Source organism: Marmota marmota, unplaced genomic scaffold (assembly GCF_001458135.2).
Source record: "Marmota marmota marmota unplaced genomic scaffold, marMar, whole genome shotgun sequence".
In the NCBI taxonomy this organism is placed as follows: Eukaryota; Metazoa; Chordata; class Mammalia; order Rodentia; family Sciuridae; genus Marmota; species Marmota marmota.
In genome coordinates this window covers 46,218,767-46,227,018 of record NW_026000229.1, presented here as the reverse complement: position 1 = coordinate 46,227,018, position 8,252 = coordinate 46,218,767, and the positions used below count along the sequence as shown (strand labels likewise).

The following is an 8,252-nucleotide window of genomic DNA, read 5'->3' as shown; positions in this document are numbered from 1 at the left end:
GGGGGGGGGGCATGTCATTGCAGGAACCAAGACCTAGGGTAGGGGAGAGGGAATGGGAGTCATCTGAGGTGCAACTGGAGGAGCTGCCCTTAAGTAGAAGTGAATGATGATGAGCCTAGTAAGAGGACAGAAAGGAGAATATGAGTGTCAATAAGTTGGTCAATCTGCGGCCAGGAAGAAGATGTAGTTCCCTTCTAATGGGGTCATTCTAGTCTTTAATAGTGATTTATACAATAAAGAAGGTTCCCAGGGGCCCACAAAATATTCTTTTCTAATTTAACATTTAATTTTTGTTTTGGTAATTTATAGACCCTCAATACTGTCTTGTTTCACTGTAGTTAACAGAATTCATTACTTATCTCAGGATTGTGGTGGAAAAAGAATAAGAAAGAGGGGTGAGGCTGTAGCTCAATAGTAAAGTTCTTACCTTGCATATGTGAGGCACTGGGTTCAATCCTCAGCACCACATTAAAAACAAGTAAAGTTACTGAGTGTTATCTACAATATTTTAAGAAAGAAAGGGAAGGGAGAAAAGAGGGTGATGAGGGAAGAAAGGAAAAGAAAAGATCATTATTATGTGACAGAATATAAACCTCTTTTAAAAGGATAGCACATCACACATTTACAGAAGGTGGTAATATTAATGTGTATCAGCTGCCAATTCCTTCCCAGGAAAGAAAACAGCTCCTTATATTTACCTAGGGCTAGAGGCTAGAGTTTCCCAGAAATTTGGCTGAACAGGATTCCTGGAGGGAAAGGAGCAAGTTTCCAAGCACAACAGACGCACTGAGAGGCCCTGAGAATAAATTGCTCTTTAAGCCAATACGGGAGGGGAGCACTTTGTCAGAAAGAACAGAGGATAATTTGGGATGCCTTCAGTTTGTTGTTTCACACCTACACAGAGACTTTATATGCCATTTTTAAAAGCAAAGATAGGAAGAAAACTTGGGCTCGTCCGGGATTTGAACCCGGGACCTCTCGCACCCTAAGCGAGAATCATACCCCTAGACCAACGAGCCATGTCTGAAAACATCTTTGATTTTGCCTCAAGGCTCATTGACGGCATCCTTTGGCTGGGAAAAGATGGGTGGAGTGCCTTCTATCGGTGGGAATGTGTGTTTGCTAACACAGCAGGCTGGCGCCTCACACAGAAGCTGAGCTCACTTTCTGTGACAGATCTAGATGAAACCGGAGGCTTCCGCAGGCAGAACTGAATCCGATTTGGTGAAGAATTTCCTGAGTTGACACCAGTATTGTCGAATTTCCTGAGTTGACACCAGCATTGTGGACACGTGCCGAACCAGCCATCCGGGGCTCACTGTCCCTTCATCTCTCTTTGTGCAAGAGAAAACAAATCAAAAGGAGTAACTGCAGGCCCCAGCGAGATTTGAACTCGCGACCCCTGGTTTACAAGACCAGTGCTCTAACCCCTGAGCTATGGAGCCATCACCTGTAAGTTAGGCCTCTTTCTCTTGTTTTATAGACTCATACTGTAAACCTAGCATTCCGAAGTACTGAACGTTGTTTTATTCCAAACAAAAGGGCAGGGCACCGTATTCTGCTACAAAACTGAAACTGTTACTCATCATTGTTGCTGAAACGTCGCCTGCTGTGCCTCTATGGTGCAGAGATAATAATTCCGGATATTGGGGTGTCTGGAAGATCCCCCCTGGGCTATAAGAGGGTATCTGGAGGCTGATTATCAAAGGGAATAGAGCTCACTCCTCTCACTCAAGCGGTGGGAAAATTCAGGGACGGGGTGAGAGGCTTTATCCTTTCTGAATCCAGAACGACAAACCTTTAATTTTGCGTTTTTAGAGTGAATGCCTAAGATCAAACAGGAGGAGCAAACAAGGAAAAAGAGTGTTGGAGAGAAAGAGTTTAATCTTTCTCTAAAGATATACACAGATTTACATATCTTCGGTATAAAAAGAATACGGTTTTTATTTTAAAAATTGTGTTTCAAACTTTTGAAATTTTTGTTTAGATAATAATCATGTCTATTTCTTACTGCAAATATAGCTGTAGATAAGGATTGCAGAAAAGGCCTAATTGGTGCAACCCCAAGAAGTGAACCAAGTTTGCTTAGTAAGAGAGTTTTCTGTCGCAAATCTGCTCTTAAACTCACTACTTTTTAATGTTTTCATTTCTCCTAGATCACAAAGTTTGTCGGAAATCTGTAAATTTCTGATGGTCTCCTTTAAACAATGCTGCTGATCTTTCAAATTTTTAAGGAACAGATATTCTCTATTTAGGTACAGGCAAAATAAAGCATTAGTGGCAACTATTCTGAGGTTGGAGATAACTAATGGGGATGAGTCTAGGTGAGATGAATAGGAACACAACACCGGAGAAAGACTGCAGAATCCTCTGTGTCCTGATAAGCACTGCTGTTCCCAAAACTCGTGAGCATTCAATCCTTGGTCTTCCTATGCCAGGCACTGGCCTCCATGTTCTCAAGAGAACAAGACTGGGCTTTAACTGAATCAAGAAGGAGGTCTCTGTATCCCGCTGCCTACAAAGCATTTCTTTGCAGTTAACCTCCAACAGGATGATCTCTTTGGACCTTGCAACTAAAGAGAGGCCTCACAACTTCAGGAAGTAGTGTTGCCTGGCTTTCTAGAACAGGAAAACCCAATTAAAACAAAGTGGGTCATAGATGGAATGTGAATGTTGGAGTGTGTAGACATTGAGTGCATAGTGCAGTGGTTAGAAAAAAACCTGAGTTTGGTCTGTTATTTAACTCTGCCATGTCTCAGTGTCCTTGTTTTGGAAATGAGCTGTGGAAAGCAGTGACATGAACCATGGTTTCTGATTGCCTCGTGGCTTTTGCACTGGGAACTTCTTGTGCAAAGGTACAAATCAAGATGGCCCAGTTGCTATGGTAACATAGGCCTGAGGAGGCTTTCTCAAAAAGACACAGAGCAGTGTGTGTCAGTCAGGACCTTGAGCTCAGGCACCAACTCCCTGGGATAGAGAATTCTGAGCATAACAAGATAACCCTAATGTCTTGCTAGTCCTGTGTCCTTCAGATGAAACTTTCTCACAAATAACCTTTTGATGAAACCTATATGATGAACATGCTGTACTAGCTCTGGGTCATCATCCTCCCTTAGAGGATGATGTCCCACCTGGCCTTAGCCTTTTCTCTGTGTGTGTCTATTTATCTTTTCTCAATCCCCCATCACCTCTTGCTTGGTGTTTCCCTGCATTAACAGCCATGACTGAGATGGGGCCACAGCAATGAGCATTCATTTTTATCATCATTCTTATGATCTTTGTTATTGTTTTAATTTTCAGAAAGACTGGCTGTTTTAGTCAGTTTTTGGGGGGTGGGTTGCTTTGTTTTTGTTTTTTATTTATTTGTTTGCTGTTGTGACCAAAAGACCTGACAAGAGCAACATAGAGGAGGAAAAGTTTATTTGGGGCTCACAGTTTCAGAGGTCTCAGTCCATAGACAACCAAGTCCATTGCTCTGGTACTGAGGTGAGGCAGAACAACATGATGGAAGGGCATGGCAGAGGAAAGCAGCTCAGAACATGGCACCAGGAATTGGTGAGAAGTAAGCAGAGAGAGAGAGATCCACTCACCAGGGACAAGCCCAAAGGCTTGCCCCCTAGTGACCTTCCTCCTGCAGCCACACCCTACCTACCTATAGTCACCACCCATTTAATCCATTCAAATGAATCATTGCATTGATTATGTTAAGGCTCTCATAACCCAATCATTTCACTTCCAAACTTTTTTGCTCTATCTCACACATGAGCTTTTGGGGGATACCTCATATCTAAGCCATAACACTAGCCTTAGGCAAACAGTCAAAACTACCTCTCACCTCCTTCCCTCCTTGCTGTTTCTCCTCCTTTCTTTACTTGTCATTCTCTGATCATATTCTTGACTTCTCTTTCCTTTTTCTGGAATATGTTTCCTTATTCTCACCCTGTCCCAACTGGGTGAGCTCACTTCTATTCCCTACTGGACTGATTTAACATAGACTGATTTACCACATTTAAGAGGAATTTAAAATGCTCAAAGACGAATTCCAAGGAGAAAGCCAGGGTAACAACTATGGAACTGACATTTTTTGTTTTTCCAACACAGAAGTTGTCTTTAGGGATAGGATTCTCACTCTTCTGTCAACATAAATAAACCTCTGTCCAATAGACCCTATATACATCCAGTTGACCTCCTACCCTTAATGATTGTCCTAAGAGTTATGTCAAACTCTTATACTCTCCCAACCCTCAGAACACACAGCTCACTTTAGTTGGCCTGTCTGACTTCAAGAGACCCCAACAGCCCCTTCTGCTAGTTTATGAGATTTGAACCTGGGTGTTTCAGTGTGCTCTGGCATATCCCGAGCACCTCTTTCCCTGAGCAACTTCATCCCTTGTTGGGGTCATAGGAACATTTTAATCACTTTTCTGTTTGTTTGTTTGTAATTCTTTCATTTCCCCTCAACTTTTTATTTTGAAAAACATTAATCCTAGTGTGGAGGTTAAAAAAAAAGACCAAATAAATAAATGAGAACAAATAAAGGCTATTCATAGCTGGCTGTAGCAAGGGAGTCACATCCCTTGAGTTTTAGCAGAGGCTCAATAGCAGGCAGAAGAGTGGGAAAACTTTTTAGTGGACAAAGGAAATGTTTTTGGGGATGCCATATTGGAGTATATAAGCATGGGAGAAACTGTAGGTAAGCTCACTGCCCCTTTAGAGATGCTACATAGATGCAGAGCATCTTATGTGATTAGACATACATATTTGTATGTGGTTAGACATACATATTTGGCTTTCTCTGGTTGATACTAAGTTAGAAGCAGGAAAAAATACCAGATAAGCCATTAATCATTAATCAAGCCTTGTTGTTTGGAGTTGATTATTTATTTATTTATTTATTTATTTATTTATTTATTGGGGGGTACTGGGGATGAACCCAGGAGTGCTTTATACTGTTACCCCTCAGTCCTTTTCATTTTTTTTTTTTTTAATTTTGAGATAGTATCTTGCTAAGTTGCTGAGGCTGGCCTCAACCCTGCAATTCTCTTGCCCCAGCCTCCCTGGGGTTACTTGGAGCTGATTTTTTATGTAAGTTATTGTTTGGTCACTAGATTGGTTGTTGGAGATAGTGGTCTGACTTCCTGTAAATCTGGTGTATAGAGAGTAGGCTGAATTCCTGGGCTAGTCATTGTAGATAATTGGTTGATTTTCTGAACCAAATGTAAGTTGTGGATTCGAGTTCTTTTTTTTATATATGGTTTGGCCATTTGGGGATTGTATATGCACATACTAGAGGAAAGTTTTTTTTTTTTTGAGTATAATAAAACAGATTTGTTTGATGGATGTGAAATGGGCTGAGTGCTATTTTGAAGAACTGAAGGAAGATCGTATTTCCAAGTCCCAAAAGAATTTCTAGAAGATGTTTCCATTTGCCTGGCCCTGAGAGACTAAATCCATTAAATGCACTCTTGTGTGTTCATTGAGAAGCTGACTTAGGTTTGAGGACTTGGTACTCTGTGGAATTGGAATCAGGGGCTAGAAAAAGGCAATAGAGAGAAATCAAAGAGAAAATCAGTTATACATAGACTTTATCTTTTTAAATCCCAAACACCCAGACTATTATATCTGTGGGCTCTGAATGGGGAAGGAGGACATTGATACCATAAAGATGAACAGAAACAAATAAATCAAAATGTCTCATATCCTTCCCCTTTCTATTCCTGCTGACCATGCCCTAGGTCAGGGTTGCATTTCTTTTCACCTAAACCTTTCCACGGTGATCAATTTGATAAGATTGCTTCTGAAATCTCTTTGGTCTATGGGAGACCATGGACTCTAGAGAACATTATAAAAACAAGTGCAGGGGCTGAGGTCGTGGCTCAGTGGTAGAGCACTTCCCTACCATGTGTGAGGGACTGGGTTCGATCCCAGGCACCACCTAAAAATAAACAAATAAAGGTATTGTGTCCACCTACAATTTAAGAAAAAAGTGCAAATATATTTCCTTTTTCTTCTTAGGGCATTTATATTAGAAAAATTTTAAGTACATTACAATGTTTTGCATTAGTGTGATGATCAATGAGATACAGATACAAGTTCATATAGAAGCTAAATATTTAAGTAAAAGCTAATTTAATTTAAGGAAATTAAAAAGGCAAACCAAATAAAAGTAAGCAAAGGCTATTCAGGGATTGCTATAGTGCATTCATCAAAAAGAATAGACTATTTACTGGTATTGAATTTTTAGCAAGATTTTGTAGCACATGTAGAAGGATTCCTCCAGCCTACAGCATAGGGGTCTCTATTAGAGGTAGGGACAGAGCTTTCCATTGCAATGTAGTATGTATCTCCTGCTGAAGACTGATCCAGAAAGATTTGCTGGGGAATCTTTCTACACTCATTTAGAACATTTGAAAGTTCTAAATGAGTGTAGTAGAATATATGGTACATAGATTAGTACTTAGCTACCTCTCAAAAGTTCAAGTGTCCAACTGCTTTTGAGGAACCTAAGATTCTAATTTAATAGATGCAACAATCTGCATTTCTAATATGCTACCAAGAAATACTGCTAGCAGCAGTGGTCTCTGGATCACACTTTTAGTAGAAAGGTCTTGCAATCTGTACAATTAGAAAAATGAGAAATTATATCCCAATGATTCAAATGTATGAATTGAGAAGATCATTGTAATGTAATATGTAGCTAATAAAAAATAAAATTTAAAAAAGTAAATCTCTTTCTTGTCATCATTTGGATTATTAATAAGGTGAGGACAGCAAGAAATTTAAGGTTAAACTCTCTAGCAATATTGTAGAATGCTAAAGTCTAGACTACTTACATTCTGAAGTCTTAAGTAATAGCCATGTGCCAGACAAACACTGGGCATATCTGTATCAGGCATCTGTCTTTTTTAAAATATTCGTTTATTTTTTAGTTGTTGTTGGACACAATATCTTTACTTATTTGTATGTGGTGCTGAGGATCAAACCCAGGGCCTCACTTGTGCTAGTCAAACACTCTACCGCTGAGCCACAACTCCAGCCCAGGAACCAGGTGGCTATCCCATATGCTTCAGATACTGGGTGTGCAGAAAAGTTGGCATTCCACTAGGAAAACTGAGACACCTGACTTATGAGTCTCAAGTCACTTCTTGCCTGAATGGTTCAACCTACCTTGTGATCCGCTTCTTGAGAGGACTTTTCCCTAGGCTCACCCTCCATGGAAGGATTCACAGTGCAAAGCAGGCTATGGGTCCTTGGACAGCACCATCAACTGAATAAGGGAAATCAAGTCCCACTGGCAAATAAAGGAATTTTGCCCAGGGACATGAGAGTGTGGTACTTTCTTTCTTGTTAAGGAAGTCTGTCAGTTTGGGGAACTTGAACATGCAACATTCCTGGATCAAAGCACCTCTGCTGTAAGGACCAGGTTCTTCCCGGTTGAATGGTCCTTTCCTTTTATTGGCTGGCCTGGAATCAAAAAAAGGATTGAAGAAGAGCTAAGGGCACGTTCATCTTGAGAAATATTTACAGAAACTGTAGGTTATTTAAATTGATATGTCTACCAAATTAAAACACAGGAAGACATGTATGTGACTGTATAATCTCATTTGGAGATCTCACCAAAAGTCTCAACCTGTGGCTTCTAAGGATCTGTCTACAGACCACGAGTTTCTTGACTGGCTCAGTACTAGGCATAAGAGTTCAACACATATTTTGAATATTTGTTCTCTCTCCTCCCAATTGCCCCACTCTCCAATCCAACGGAATACGGGTGTCTTTTCTCTCTTTCAAATTGATGCCTCTTAACCTACACAACTCTAGGATTGTCTCCAACTTCAGAATAACATTTGTCTTTCTGTGCCTGACCCTGATTGACTTGCGGCTACTGATGGAGACAGTAAATTTGCACTTTTTCTAAAGTTTGAAAACAAAGTGAAATTTCTTAGAAGTTGTTTCTTCAGGCAAAGAGGCTGAGGACAGTAGGTGATTTGAATCCCTCCGCCCCAGGTGACCAGGGAAGCCTCACTCTTAACATGCTGCTAGATTTGACACATGTAACTCGGTGCGCACCTGGCTTTGGGCGCTGACCACCTGCTAGCAGGCACCTCTCTCCTGACTCCTGTAGCTTCTGGGGAGAAAGAGAACCTGGTCAGGAACTACGGGTGGACCATCAGCTCCGTTAGAGACCTCTGCATGCCTGTGAGCTGGAAAGGGGAATACCAGGGAGCGACAAGGAATAAAGAAGAGGTGAGAAC

General features: G+C 40.8%; 2 non-coding genes across 2 annotated transcripts; both read right to left on the bottom strand.

Moving 5' to 3' along the window:
* Positions 1–947: 947 nt before the first annotated feature.
* Trnap-agg lies at positions 948–1,019 on the bottom strand. Its single transcript has one exon. It is a non-coding gene; the product is annotated as a tRNA-Pro (tRNA).
* Positions 1,020–1,372: 353 nt separating this feature from the next.
* On the bottom strand, positions 1,373–1,445 carry Trnat-ugu. Its single transcript has one exon. It is a non-coding gene; the product is annotated as a tRNA-Thr (tRNA).
* Positions 1,446–8,252: the final 6,807 nt, after the last annotated feature.